General features: G+C 43.1%; 1 long non-coding RNA gene and 1 other non-coding gene across 3 annotated transcripts; both read right to left on the bottom strand.

Moving 5' to 3' along the window:
* Nucleotides 1-4,072: 4,072 nt before the first annotated feature.
* LOC103235693 (uncharacterized) lies at nt 4,073-15,781 on the bottom strand. Of its 2 annotated transcripts, XR_497907.3 has the most exons (5): nt 15,641-15,781; nt 15,206-15,344; nt 9,886-14,678; nt 7,542-9,199; nt 4,076-7,216 (listed from the first exon to the last, which is right to left on the bottom strand). It is a non-coding gene; the product is annotated as an uncharacterized lncRNA (long non-coding RNA). The 2 variants fall into 2 exon arrangements; XR_012093347.1 differs by having other exon boundaries at nt 4,073-7,216; nt 7,542-14,678.
* On the bottom strand, nt 14,804-14,925 carry LOC119621093 (small nucleolar RNA SNORA26). The gene has a single exon (XR_005237616.1). It is a non-coding gene; the product is annotated as a small nucleolar RNA SNORA26 (small nucleolar RNA).
* Nucleotides 15,782-16,019: the final 238 nt, after the last annotated feature.

The following is a 16,019-nucleotide window of genomic DNA, read 5'->3' on the forward strand; positions in this document are numbered from 1 at the left end:
ATCTGAGGAGGGTGCAACTCAGACCATAATGTGTAGGATGTGATCCTCATCCCTGTGGCCCAGGGTAGCAGCTAGAGATCCAAGCCACCACATTCACACTCAGGGTCTTCTCAAAGGGCCCATTTCTGTAAGGGTGAATTCATAGCTTAAATCTCAGCTCCAGCACTCACTATCTACAGGAGTTTGACTCCCCCAACTCCACAATCTTAGCTTTATCATCTTGAAAATGAAGCAGCAACATTTACCTTTGCAGAGTTGTTATGATCATGTAAAATAACAAATACAAGAGCTTGGACTATAGTAGCTATTCAATGATAACAGTGATCTGTTATTTGTCATCATCTCCCCGGGGCCTTGCATAGTGCCTCTCACAGACTAAGTGCTCCACAAACATTTTGTTGCCCAATGGAGATTTAGATCATGACTAAAGCCCTCGGCTACAGAAGGCTGAGGTTGGAGTGAGCTATGATTGCACCACTGCATTCCAGTCTGGGTGGAGCGCAGCGAGACCCAGTCTCTAAAAATAAAAATAAAGCCCTGGGCTAGACTGCAGTCTGGAAATTGATGATAAAATAGCCATCACAGTAGTGTAAAACACAAAACATTGGAAAAGAAAGAGTTATCAAATACAAACATTATAGGGAGAAATAAATACGCATAATTTTTAAAGTAACATCTCAAGGATAAAATAAGTACAATGCATCATTTTACAGTCACAAGTCTACAGTGTCACTGATAGACTAGGACCATATGGCTTGAGGAATCCCTTATAGGAGCCAGATCTGACTCAGACCCCTGATTGCAAGTCTGAAGGCAAGCTCTCTCAAACACAGCTAGTGACAGGCCAGGGCTTTCCTGGAGCAGTAAGAGAATTAAGTGTGACCTTGGATGAGAGCAGGTAATGAACTACAAGTAACGGTAATTCAGCAGGAATTTTTTCCTATGATTTGAGGCTACTATTTTTTGGTGTCTGATCAAAGAAAATGTTTCCCAACTCACTAAGCTCTCCCACACCTGACAGAATATTTGTATTGCAAAAAGTGCAAGGTTAAAAGAATTGGTGTCATAACTATAGGAGGCTGCGTTCTGAGTTTTCGAAAAAAGGTTTTACATATACATTTTTGAAGAGCAGCCCAGCATGCAGCTATGAAATGAAGCATCTGGGATTGGCTTCTAGATGCTTTCTAGAACAGTGTTATCCAGTAGAACTTTCTGCCAGGATAGAAATGTTCTATATCTGTGCTGTCCAATACAGTAGCCAATAGTGAGGTGGCTATTTAAATTTAAATTTAATTACATTGAAAATTAGGTTCACTGATACACTATTAAGGCTTACTATAAAGCTAAGTAATGAAGTCAGTTTGGCATTGTTGTAAAGATAGAAAAACCAACTGATAGAACAAAACAGAGTCAGGAGATAGGACCACACATACATGGTCACTTATGACAATTGCAAGTGGGAAAATTGATTTTTTGAATAAACATGCTGGATCAATTAGCTATCCACACAGAAACAAAAGACATCTGGACCTACCTCTATGTCCCTATTCACAACAATCAATTCCAAATGGATTGCAGATCTAAATGAGCAAACTAAAACATTAAAGCTTTTTGGGGGCCAGGCATGGTGGCTCATGCCTGTAATCCCAGCACTTTGGGAGGCCGAGACTGGTGGATAACAAGGTCAGAAGATGGAGACCATCCTGGCCAACATGGTGCAACCCTGTTTCTACCAACATACAAAAATTAGCCGGGCATGGTGGTGCGGTGCCTGTAGTCCCAGCTACTCGGGAGGCTGAGGCAGGGAAATTGCATGAATTGCAGGAGGCAGAGATTGCAGTGAGCCAAAATCGCACCACTGCACTCCAGCTTGGTGACAGAGAGAGACGCTGTCTAAAAAAAAAAAAAAAAAAATAGGAGGAAACTTTATAACCTGGCATGGGCAGAGATTTCTTAAATAAAACCAGAAAATACTAACTGTTAAAACTAATGAATTGGATATTTCAAAATTAAAGTTTTCCTCAAAAGATACCATTAAAAGAATGAAAAGGAACCAAATGGGGGAAAATATTTGCAACATATATACTTGACAAAGGATGAATATTCAGAATTCTAAAAACAAAAACATAATACTGTATACTTAAAAATTTGCTAAGAGGATATATCTTACATTGTGTTATTTTAAATTAATTTTTTTTCAATTTTTATTTTAGATTCGGGGTACATGTACAGGCTTGTTACCTGGGTGTATTGCGTGATGCTGAGGTTTGGGGTACAAATGATCCCTTCAGCCGGGTACTGAGCATCATATCCAACAGTTTTTCCAACTTTTCTCCCTCTCTTTCCCTCCCCCCATGTTAAGTGTTATTATCAATAATAATAATGAAGAGGTCAGGAGAAAACTTTTGGAGGTGATGGATTAGGTTCATGGCATAGATGGTCCTGATGGTTTTAAGGGTGTACACTTATCTACAAACTTATCAAGTTGTATACATTGAATATGTATAGCTTTTTAGCATGCCAATCATACTTCAATAATAAAGTGATTTTTAAAAATCTTCTTACAATGGATAAACAAGTTGTGATATATTCATCCAATGGAATATTACTCAGAAATAAGGAGGAATAAGTTATTGACACGTGCAACATTATGAATAAATCTCAAATACAGCATGCTGAGTGCAAGAAGCCTTATACAGAAGAACATACTGTGTGATTCCAGTTATATGATCTTCTGAAACAGGCAAATCTAATCTACAGTGGGGAAACAAATTAGAACGTTGGTTGTCCCTGGGAAAGTGGAAATGGGAGGGAGCATGAAGGACTTTCTGGGGTGATAGTATGTTCTATACTTGATAGAAATTTGGGTTATACGAATGAATGCATTTGTCAAAACTCAGCAAATATATACACTAAAGATCTGTGCATTTCATTTCATGTAAATTTTACATCAAAAGAAACCTGAAGTATTAAATTCCAGTTAATGATATGCATGCTGAAATATTAATATTTAAATGGCCAAATATGTATTGCTGTTTGCAATTTACTTTGAAATGCAACAACATTAAGATAGATATAGGGAAAGGTAGAAATATCCTAAAGCGAGTGTTATATAATGTTAATGGTAGAATAATCTATGTAGTAGGCTTATAGACGCTATTGTAAAACTCTTCAAACTTTGCTAAATATTTGAAATTTTTCATAATCAAATGTTAGGAAAATACAAACTTAAAAGACACTAAAAATGGGCACAAATTTTAACAGACACTTCATGAAGTTATTTCTTAATAGCCAATAAAAAGATGAAAAGGTGCTCAACTTCATTAATCATCAGGGAGCTGCAAATTAAAATTACCTGAAGCACAATTATCACCCACCAAAATGACTAAAATGAAGAAAGATGGAAAATACCAAGTGTTGATGAGAATGTGGGACAACTGGAATACTCATACATTTCTGATAAGTGTAAATTGGCTCAAACACTTTGAAAAACCGTTTTAAAATATTTAATATCTACTAAATTTGAACATAGTATAACCTATAATCCAAGAATTCCATTGGTAGGTATACACCGCACAGAAATGCAATAATCTTTCATCATGTTCATCAAAAGATGTTTATTACAATGTTCATAGCAGCAATATATTTAATAGTTCCAAAATGTAGACTACTCCAATGCCTATCAATAATTGGTTGAATATAAATTGTGGTATATTCACAAAATGGAATGCACTGCAGCATCCTCATGAGCAAACTGTGACTATACTCAAAATATGGATGAACTTTATGACCATAATAGTGAGTTAAAGAAACCAGACACAAAAAATCACATGCTGAAATGGTCCCACGTATATAATGTACAAACGCAAGGATACTACTCTATGCTGTTAGAAGTCAGGTGAGCGGTTACCTTTAGGTGAAAAGGAGTGGACTGGAAGGAAATACTTCTGGTGTGCTGTCTCCTCTCCTCTCCCCTCCCCTCCCCTCCCCTCCCCTCCCCTCCTCTCCCCTCCTCTCTCTTCTCCTCTTCTCTTCTCTTCTCTTCTTTCTCTTCTCTTCTCTTCTCTCTTTCTGTCTCTCTCTCTCTCTCTTTTTCTTTTGACTGATGTAGTCTAGCTCTGTAGCCCAGGCTGGAGGTGCAGTGGCATGATCTCGCTCACTGCAGCCTCCACCTCCCGGGTTCAAGCGATTCCCCTGCCTCAGCCTCCCGGGTAGCTAGGATTACAGGCATGCACCACCACACCCAGCTAATTTTCGTATTTTTAGTAGAGATGGGGTTTCACCATGTTGGCAGGCTGGTCTCAAACTCCTGACCTCAAGCGATCTGCCCACCTCAGCCTCCCAAAGTGCTGGGATTACAGGCGTTAGCCACCACGCCGGGCCATGTTCTGTTTCTTAAATTAGTTGTTGGTGGCAGGACTGTGATTAGTTTGTGAAATTTCAGCCGACTGTGCATTTTTGTGTACTCATCTGTGGGCATGTTATATTTCAATAAAAAGCAGTCTCTGCCAGAACCTACAGGCAATGAGGGGCCACAGAAGGAGTTGACATTTGAGACGTTTGAGAAGGGTTTAAGATACACGATCAGATTTGCATTAGGAAGATTAATCTTTGGCTTGGAGAACGACCGGAAAAGGAGTTGGGAGCTATTTGTAGAACTAATCCAGGCAAGCAACTATGAAGGTCTGAATTAAAGCAAGGGAATAGGAATGAGGACAGGGTGCAGCTGATATTTAGGAAGTGAACATGACAGGACGTGAGCTGACCTCTAAAGCCTACTCATGTTTCCTTGCTTGAAAAATAAGGAATAACAGTACCTACTTCACTGTGACTAGTTTGATGATTTAATGAAGGGGGGTGGTTTCAGAGATTTATAAAAAGTATATATGCTCATTGTATACTATACAGACCTAGACATAAGGTATTAATATTAGAAAGCTCTAAGAGAAATATCTTGATTTTGGCATTGTCCCTGCGACGCTGCCTTCTCCCTGCCTAGGATGGATCAGCGTGGGACATAGGGTAGAAGGCAGAGGTCCAGAATGCCACAGGACATGGGGTCAGAACCTGGGCGTGAAACGTGCCCAGGGGACCATGGGTGAAGGTCTGGCACTCTTCCTTCTGCCTCCAGCAGAAGGAAACAAAACTAAGCCGGGTGTTTCCTCCCTTCCTCCCCAGCCTTTCGGCCGAGAGTGGACCGGCGGAACTGGACGGGGATTCAGGTCTAGGGGTGGGCTTGGGACCGGAAAAATGGCCAATGGAACTCGAGCTTCTCCGTGCTTAGCCAACTGCATGCCCCCCCCCCAGGACCGCCCCCATGCAGTGATTGGCAGACACATCTCCCAGTGTTGTCGCAGTCTGCCGGGGCTTTCGGAACTCCCGCGAGGGTGCGGGTCTTCGTCCAGCGCTGGGCCAATTGGTCCCGCCCCTCAAGGTATTTGTGCTCCTCGCGTGCCAGGGACCTCCGTAGGCCTCCTCCTGCTACGGGGCTGGAGCCAGGAGGCGGCTGGGAGGTGGGCGAGGTGAGAAGGTCTGAGCAGCCGCAGGCTGTGGGCCGCTTCGCCTCGAATCCGGGACCCGCGGGACCCGCAGGACCTGCAGTGCCAGGGGCCGAGGTGGGCGCGGCCCGGGCTCTCCTTCCCCTCACGCGTACCTGCCTTCTCCGCGGTGCCTGGGGCAGCTCTCCTGCCAGTTGGCGGGAGGAACCCGTAGTAGTAAAGCGCGACTGGATTAGGCCCTGTGTATTGAAGGATTTGCGATCTTGAAAGGGACATTTGCATTAAAAAGTGGGCAAACTTGTTTGTGGTCCTATTGGTAACACACTTTTAGGGGGTGCAGTACAGTATGTTACCATGCTTTGGGGGATTAACCGCCTTAGTTAAGTGGTGGATTCCAGTTGTTCCTAGCCCTTTTCTAGCTGCTGCTCCTTCTGCTAATTTAAAGAGAATTTAAGTAGGATAAGGTCCTGTTTACATCTTCACGTTTACATCTTGCAGTGCCTTTCTAATACAAATACTTTAAGCAGCCCTAGCAGCCTCCCCAAAAAGTAACGGAGATTCCCCCAGTAAAGGAACATGGCAATATGTGTTAAATTCTTTTTTTTTTTTTGAGACAGTGCCGCTCTGTCGCCCAGGCTGGAGTACAGTGGTGCAATCTCGGCTCACTGCAACCTCTGCCTCCCGAGTTCAAGCGATCCTCCCACCTCAGCCTCCCAAATAGCTGGGATTACAGGCGCCAGCCACCACTCCCGGCTAATTTTTGTATATTTTGTAGAGACGGGGGTTTCACCATGTTGGCCAGGCTGGTCTCGAACTCCTGATCTCAGGTGATCTGCCGGAATCGGGCTCCCAAAGTGCTGGGATTACAGGTGTGAGCTACCACGCCCGGCCTGTATTGAATTCTTGAATTTAGCAAACACCACAAAATTATCTTAAAGTACCCTGTACTTAAAACCATAACAAAGACCAGCCTGAGTATGTTTTCCCTGAAAGCAAAGCACTGAAAAAATCGTGCAATTGGGAAGAGAATACGTAACATTGTAGATACCTGAGTCTTCACATATAATTACGACCGTTCATAGAAAAATAACAAATGTTTGTGAGGATATGGAGAAATTGGAACCCTTTGTGGTTTGCTGGTGGAATGTGAAATGGTGCAGCCTCTCTAGAAAATAGTATGGTACTTCCTCAAAAAATTAAACATAGAATTACCGTATGATACAGTGATTTCACTTGTCAGTGTATACCTAAAAGAACTGAAAGAACAAGGACTCAGATACTTGTACACTAATGTTCATAACAATATTCACAATAGCCAAACAGAGGAAACAACCCAAATGTTGATCAACAGATGACTGGGTAAGCAAAACGTAGTAGACACACACACAGAGGCATACACACAATGAAATATTATTCAACCTTAAAAATGAAATTCTGACACCTGCTATAGCATGGATGAACCTGGAAAACATTATGCTAAGTGAAATAAGCCAGACACAAGGATAAATACTGTATGATTCCAATTATATGAAGCACTGAGAATAGTCAAATTCGTAGACAGAGAGCAGGATAGAGGTTCTCAAGGGCTAGGGGAAGGGAGAATGAGGAGCTGCTATTTAATGGGTATAAAATTTGTTTGGGATGATGGAAAAGCTCTGGAAGTGGAAAACCTATTTTAATTCCAGCATCCACGTTGTACAATTGTAATTTGTGAAAACCTCTTCGGCCGGGCGCGGTGGCTCAAGCCTGTAATCCCAGCACTTTGGGAGGCCGAGATGGGCGGATCACGAGGTCAGGAGATCGAGACCATCCTGGCTAACACGGTGAAACCCCCGTCTCTACTAAAAACACAAAAAACTAGCCGGGCGAAGTGGCGGGCGCCTGTAGTCCCAGCTACTCGGGAGGCTGAGGCAGGAGAATGGCGTAAACCCGGGAGGCGGAGCTTGCAGTGAGCTGAGATCCGGCCACTGCACTCCAGCCTGGGCGACAGAGCAAGACTCCGTCTCAAAAAAAAAAAAAAAGAAAAAGAAAAAAAAAGAAAACCTCTTCAAAATTTGATTTGAGAGATGTATGAAATATGTGTTCAAAGCTTATAAGATGGTATTTTTCAGTGTATGTGTGCTTATTTTAAATTGACTCCACTACGTAGTATTTGCAGGATGAATTTGGGAAGCAATACGTATGTGTTAGAATTTCTAGAAACCCAACCACACATACTGTGTTATACAGACTGGAGACAACAGCATCTACTCGGTTGTTCTATATTTGGAAATAACTATTTTGGTACCTTGCATTTGAGCCTCCCTACCAATCAACAGCAATTGAAAAAAAAAAAATAAAACCATAATTCCAAACTAGCTCATTCTGAAGATATAGCCAAGACAAGCGGCAATATACATGTTATTAGGATGTATTTTTAAAGTCTTAGGTTCTTTCAGAGTGGGACAGTGCTGATGACATATAATTAAAGTATTTCATATATCATCTTCCTATTAATTGGACAAGAAAATACTGATTTATTTTCGACCCTTTTGTAGGTGGGAAAACAGAAGGCTAAGATGATATAGCACTGAAATCTTTATCACCTTCTCCAAAGATGATTTGTACTCATCTGTTGAAATATTTACCAATTTTTCTTTGTGTAGTTTGTGAAATTGCTGGAATAGGTTATGTTTGTGCTGGCTACAACAGAGCTTTTAAGGTTACCAGCTAAGTTTCTTAGATGTGAATAGATTTTTTTGTTGACCCTAAAACTGGTGACTGTTAGAGCAAAGAATTCATATTAAACTTTGTGTAAAGTTGAATATGTCAGTGAGACACTTGAAATAGACTATTGCATTTGAACCTTCTTATCAATAGCAATCAAAAAACCCTAATTCCAAACTGGCTCTTTCTGAATATACAGCCAAGACAAGTGGCAATTAGAACTGTTAAAAGTAGTTTCTGGCTGGGTCCAGTGGCTCACACCTGTAATCCCAGAACTTTGGGAGGCTGAGGCAAGAGGATCACTTGAGCCCGTGAGTTCAAGACAGGCCTGGACAACATAGGGAGACCCCCCCATCTCTATAACAAACAATAACTAAATTAGCCATTAGCCACAGGTGCACACCTGTGGTCCCACCTACTCAGGAGGCTGAGATGGGAGGATCACTTGAGCACAGGGTATCAAGGTGCAATGAACTATGATTGTTCCACTAGACTCCATCCAGCCTGGGTGACAGAGGAAGACCCTGTCGCAAAAGAGAGAAAAAAAAGAAGTAGTTTCTGGTGATGACATATCAAGAGCAAGAATTTTTGACTGGCACAAAAGGTTTAAAGAAGGTAGGGATGACATCCATGGTGATGTGCAAAGCGGTCATCCAGTCACGCACAGAATCCAGTTAAATGCTGAGAGCCAGAAATTCGGTTTTCTCAAATAGCCAATTAACTGTGAGAAAAATAGCAAAAGTTTCATTCTATAAGAAAACTTGCAGCTGATGAAAGCTTCTAGGAAGACTGTTATCTCCTGCTATTGTGGCTGAAGATCTAATGGAGGCCAAAGCAAAATAGAGCTAAGCAGGAGCCTGCAGCTTGGGTGTCTATTCAGGGCACAATCCTGTTTTGTTTCATTGGTCTTGGAGAAATTTCAGGCTGAAACAAGCTGAGCATCCAAACATTTTAAACAGGTTTTTGTAGATTTAAACAGCGTGAAACTTGTAGAGCTGGATATGACAAAAAAAAGAAAAAGAGGATGGAACTAGAAGTTTATTAGGAGGAACAAACTGTTATCTCACGGTAAGGAACTAACTGTAGGAGAATTTCTACCTTAATTTCTTCAACGTGAGCTCATCAGGTTACCTGCAGGCTAAGCAGTTAAACCTTCAACAGGGAGCTAGCAATTGTTATTCTGTATGGACACATCTCAAAAGTAGTCTGGGATTGGCCATACTTGGGCAGAAATATTTAACTTGTAATAATGAAACTTCTTTTGAGAGTGGGAGATGGAGCTCAGATGTTGGAAACAGGGATTCAATTAAGAAAGAAAAAACTGAAGAATCGTGGGCAGTTTAAGTATTAAATAAAAATATACTGTTCTCTTTCATTCTTCCCACCCACCAAAAAGTGAGGACCTGATTACGTTCAGAATCTCACAATACTTTGTTCTTTATAGAATCTAAATTTCACTTTTAAATGAATTTTTATATATAAACTGTTCATCTCTAGGATTTATAATAAAGGGCAAATAGGGTTCAGTTTGATCCTAACTTTCATCATGAGATTCTATAGTTTGAGAAGTTTCAAAGGGTATGAACAATAATATATACAATATTTTCAAGTGACTGAGGTTTGACCTTCATATCCTATGCTTCAGCTCTAACAGCATTCATTAAAGGAAAGCTTGAATTACTTGAATATTCATGAGCCCACGAATAGCCTCAAGTACATCATGGTCCAGTCAAATGGTGGTTTTGCTGAAACACTGTAATAAAAAAGCATTAGTAATTCATGTCAGTTGATATAAGGTATTCTTACAGAGAATAGGTGAAAAATGGTTTCACACAGAAGAAATTTTGATACACCTAGAAAATGTAAAGGATTTCAGATAGTATTTTGTCAATTAACATGTTTAGGGAGCTAGGTGAACCATGTGTTATTCCATCCCATAATAAATTTAAGTATGAACTTCTCATTAAAACACTTAGGTTCTTTGCCCCAATTTCCTTCCCAGTCTCTAGTATAGTTGCTGTTTAAGTGTAGTATCCCATAATTCAGAATTAGTATTACTGCAACCTAGTGGCAAGGACTTAAGTCAGAGCCTTGTGGTAGCTGACCCTGGGAAGACTAGTTTTATTAGTGATACTACTTTTCTGGAGTCAGGGTCTTGCTCTGTTGCCCAGGCTGGAGTGCAGTGACAGTCATGTCTCACTGAAGCCTTGAACTTGTGGGCTCAAGTGATCCTCCCTCCTCAGCCTCCCAAGTAGATTAAACGACCGTGCCCAGCGAAGTTTTTGACTTTTTGTAGGGATGGGGTCTTGCTTTGTTACTCAGGCTGGTCTCGAATTCCTGGCCTCAAGCAGTCCCCTTGCCTCAGCCTCCCAAAGAGCTGGGATTACAGGCTGTGCCTAGCCGATATATATTTTTTTAAAGGACACTAGTACCATTATGTCCTTTTAAGTCCTCTTTTACATGTTACATACACCAAAAACACCTAATAGGCTGACAGATGCTCCCTTTGTGCCAAATATTGAGAACCTTCTCTTGCCCAGAGATTCAAGTTTACATTTCTTAAAACACAAACTGAAACTGAAGTTTATGAAAACATTATCTCACTTTAGCAGTTTGTATTACCTCCAGGACACTACTGGCTGAAGCTGTACAGCCCGCAGGGCAAAAATTATAATTAGAATGCTTTTTCTATTGTCTTAATTTGCTTCAGTTACTGAATTTATAAAATGTGGTGTCTTGTACTGTATAAATACAAGTGTGCATAAATGACTTTCCAATAAACCATAAATTGATTCCTTACTTTTCACAATGCTTTATTAGGAGGTATCTGCTGACCCCACATATTTTAGCCATATGCTCATGTATCTCAAGATTAAAGTCTAAATACATTTTAAATTCATGGTCATACCTTTAAAAAATGACCAATGAATATATATAGGATCTACTCCCAACCACCCACATGGCACTAATAAAAACAGTGGAGGCAGGCTGAGGTGGTGGGGTTCTTGCCCCAGCTATATTTGTGATCTTAGAGGTTGCTGTAACAAATTACAAGTTGGTGGCTTAAAACAGCAATTTATTCTCAGTTCTGAAGGCCAGAAGTCAGAAATTAGTTTCACTGAGCCAAATCAAATGATGCTCCTCAGGAGGCTCTGATGGGGAATGTGTTCCTTGGCATCTCCCAGCTCCTGGGGGCTGCCTCACTCCGATCTTCAAGGCCAGCATCTTCCAATCTGCTGTGTGTGGATCTCCCTCGGGCTCTCTCTCATGAGGGAACTTGTGATCGCATTTAGGGCCCACTAGGATTATCCAAGGTAATCTCCCCATCCTGAGATCCTTAATCTAATTATAATAATATCTGCAAATAAGGTAACATTTACAGGTTCCAGAGATTAGGCCTGATTATCTCTGGAGGCAGTCATTCAGACTACACTGTCTGTCCAGGTTCTGACAGGTTGTCTCTTCTGAAAAGTTGGCTGCATCATGCAATGCTACAACAGTACTGCTAATAAAACCCTGCAGTAATGGAAATGTTTTCTATCTATGCTGCCCCTAACCACATGTGGCTGTTGAGCCGTGGATGTGTTACAGGGCCTCTGCCCAAGTAACTCAAGGGGGAGAAGACCACCACCAGGACTCCGTGGAGTGCTTTGTGAAACCAGTGGTTATTCTTTACAACTATTTGCTAGAGCCTTTTTATCTGTGCTGCCCCTAGCCACATGCAGCTGTTGAATATTTGAAATGTGGCCAATGAGTTACCACAACCAACCATATCCACTGATTTTTGTATACTTGCTCACTGGTTCTTACGATACCTAGAATAGTACTTGATCCATAGTTAAATGCTCCATTAAAAGAACATTAGAGCTATTCCAGTACTATGTAAATACTAAGTATCAGTTCCAGTTTTAGTAGATGTGCGGCTGAAACATGCACAATACTAAATATCAATATTGTCATTTTGTTCTAACATTATGAATCTACGGTATTATAAAAATGATTAAATAGTACTACCAACTAATATATCATTTGCTGAGTACTTACTACTTACCAAGTAGTCTGATGTATCACATATTACTCGTTAATAAAACCTAACACTAAGTGGTTTAAGATCACACATAGAGATCTGAACCTAGGCTCAACATTATGCTGCCCTTAGAAGGGGACTATAAGCCACTTACCTACAAAATGTCAAGCACCTGACTAGACCCTTTGTGATATGGTGGGAACCAAGGGGAACTTTACAGAATGGAGAGAAGCACAGGCAGTTAGGCAAGTTCACACACAATGTGCAATGTAGTTCTGATGCTACAGGGCCATTACATAGAAGGGCTGGTGGTGGTCAGAGAAGTTAGGTTAAGAGCAGTAAGGTATAAGGCAATAGGGAGCATTCCAGTTAAATTAAAACATTCAGAGCCTGGAAGGCCAGAGCACATTGCCATTTTACAAGAGTTTGAAAATAACCAACTCTCCACTACTATATACAGACATTAAGTCCTCCCCTCCAAGGGCACTTCTCTATAGCTTCACTGCTTCTCCAAACCTTTAAACACAACTATCCTCAGGGCCTTTGCACTAGTTTTCCCTCTGCCTAGAATGCTGTCCCCTCAACTATATATAAGGCCATGACATCTCCCTCAGCTCTTTCATGTTGAGTGAGGCCTCCCTTGCCGGCCATGTTAAGTCATCTCCCTTTCCTTCCCTCCTTAGCAATTATAGCCAGCTAATGCATTAGCTGAATATTTTTTGTACTAGTCCACTCTCACATTGCTATAAGGAACTGAGACTGGGTAATTTATAAAGATTTGTCTCATCTCAGGAGGCTGCACAGGGAGCTTGGCTGCTGAGGCTTCAGGAAACTCACAATCATGGGGTATGTCTAAAAGGAAGCACATGGCCAAAGTAGGAGGAAGGGGAGGTGCCACACTTTTAATCTAAACTCTGCCATTCTTCTGCCTCTGACTTGAGAAAACGTGCACAATTGCATAATCTTTATTTTTAATTTTTCTTTTCAGGCTGGAGCACAGTGACAAGATCATGGGTCACTGCAGTCTCAACCTCTTGGGCTCAAGCAATCCTTCTGCCTCATTTTTTGTAGAGATGAGGTGTTACTATGTTGCCCAAGATAGTCTTAACTCCTGACCTCAAGCGATCCCCCTGCCTTGGCCTTCCCAAGTGCTGGGATTACAGGCACCAGCCACTGCCCCAGCCACACTACACATCTAAACAACCAGATCTCATGAGAACTCACTATCATAAGGAACAGTAAGAGGGAAATCCACCCTTTTGATCCAATCACCTCCCACCAGGCCCCTCCTCCAACATTGGGATTACAATTCAACATTATCTGAACTTATGAGCAATTACCTAAACTTATGAGGCTAGACTTTACAATATGGAACATAAAAGTTTAGATAAAAAGGTAAGAACAGTGCTATGAATTAAGAATGACTCCAAGATAAATATTAAATACTTGCTACATAGACACACAAAAAAACCAGAATGCGCTGACAGATACTCATTTTGTGCCAAATTTTGTGAAACTTCTTTGACTCAATGCAATGAAATAATACAAAGAGTTCATATTCCTAATAGCTCTACTGTGGTCCTTTCCTAGTTTAATTCTTAACTGTTACAGCAGGACACCAAATCTCAAGAGACAGGTGACTTTCCAGAAGTCACACTGCTGAAAAGTTATACACGTGAAGCCTCTCAGAGATACATGTGATGAAACTTGAGTTACCCCTAATCCATTTCTTTACCTATGAAATGGGAGAATAGAATCTGTAAGGTTAGCAGAGAGAAAAGACAAGAGACCCAAGGTCAGGCAAGTAAGTTTATTAACCTGCCGGGCTTCTCCACCAGTCAGAGGTGGCAGCCCTGAGCTTACAAAATGAGGGGTTTATATGGGGGAGAGAGACCCGGGGGGTTGTTAGTTGATTAACTACCACATTTCATCTCGTGGCCGGCTTACAATATATTATCTTGTGAAAACAGGAATTTACAAGGGGGTGTAACTTAGGTTTATCCACGTTTCTCATGACCTCCCCCGTGCCACCCAGAGGGCTTCAGTGTAGCAAGTCTGGGGACCTTGCTGTGGCACCTAGATAAGGGGTCAGGAATGCAGCTGCAGAGTATTCAGGTTAAGGGTCAGCTGCATTGAGTTGGCGGGGGCGGGGTGGTCCTAGGGCAGCTTGTCCCTAACAGAATCCACCTCTGAGTTGTGACAATTAAATGAAAAAGGCTGAAAAGGTGAACATGAAGCACCTGCTACATTGCCCTGTTGCCACCAGCATTGTCCCACTGCTCTAGCTCCTGTGGCACTGCACGGACACGTGGTTGCTACAAGTTCGCATATTTGGCCTTATTAGAGGCACTTTCCTATTGTAACTGAAGGGATAGTTGGCTTAAGTCAACCGAAATACCAGCAACAGGACATTCCAGCTTCAATGGCTTGTACCTGTAGTTGTCAACCTATAGAAAGAAAAGTTTTAAAATGACGTTTTAAACAAAGAAAACGGAAATGTATCGCTTGTTCTACAAACTATGTAAAGAAAATCACAAAGGCGCTCAAGTTGTAACGAAATTTTTTCTGGTTCAGGTGTGACTCCAGACAGGATCCAAAGGGGAGATTTCCAGTCTCTTCTCTGGGTTTTATGGAGACTTACTTTACCCTTCTGTGTTAGCCTCTTAAAGCACTGGGTCAACCTTAAAAGGGCACAGGAAAGGGTGCTTTGGGATTGTTTTTCTTTGATTTTACAGGGTTCACTATTATTTCCTGCGTTGCTCTCCATACCTCGTGGATCTCTGCTTCTCTAAGTCTGAAACCACCATTAGAAACAGCTGTTTTGTTTGGTGAGCATCTACATGGATGTTTCCTTCCAGTTAAGGGGAGGCGGATTCGGACCTTGGCGACAAACAGACGCCGGGGAACCCTCCGGTACCACTGGCCACGTGCTCCGGGTTGAGTCATTTCCCCCTGCTCAAGGCTACGAACATACCTGTGCTAAGAACTGAGGCAGCTGCACTTCCGCAGACGTAAGACACGAACTCCTGAGCTCAGGGTCGGCTGGGGTTGGGTTCCTGTCGCCGCACGCGTGGCCCGCCCGAAACCCGCTACAAAGTAGTGGCGCGTCCGCCCTGGGGAAGCAAAGGGCAAAATTGTTACGGTGCCCGGGACCTGCCCCGGGAACCTCTGGCTGTTCCTCTGGGCGCGGCGCCTGTGCCTCGCGCGGCCCCGGGACGAGCACTGCCGCCCGCCCCCCGGGCTGCCGAGGGCTGCTCTACCCCTCCGTTCTGGCCGCCGGGAGCAGAGGAGCTCGGGGCGGGCAAAGCTCGTGGGGACACGGGGCGAGCCCAGCCCTGATGGGGCCCGCGGGCCGGCCGGGCGCCCTCCCCTCCAGAGACCGAAAGCCGAAGGCCGAAGACGCACTCACCGCGCCATCCCAGCTGACAAAGAGGCCGGCGACCTGCGCTGGGCGAACAAACCAGAGAGGCGGCGCGGGGCGGGGCGGGGGAGGGGAGGAGGAGGGTCGCGGGGCCCGCAGCCAATCCCGGGAAGACTCTGGGCGAGGGCGGGGCTCGCAGCCGATCCGTGGAGAAGTCTGGGAGCTCAGCCAATCCCGGGAAGACCCTGAGCGGGGCGGGGTGGAGGGCCGCGGCACGCACAGCCAATCCCGGACGGGGCAGGACGGGCCTGGCCATTGGCTCTCGGTGTCCGGGGCCGACCTAGGTCTGGCTTTTGCAGTGGCGCGGAGATAAGCCGTGTCTGCGCGCAGAGCATTTTCGGAATTAGATTCTTCAGGCTCCCCACCA

The sequence above is a fragment of the Chlorocebus sabaeus genome, chromosome 7, assembly GCF_047675955.1.
Source record: "Chlorocebus sabaeus isolate Y175 chromosome 7, mChlSab1.0.hap1, whole genome shotgun sequence".
Lineage (NCBI taxonomy): Eukaryota > Metazoa > Chordata > Mammalia > Primates > Cercopithecidae > Chlorocebus > Chlorocebus sabaeus.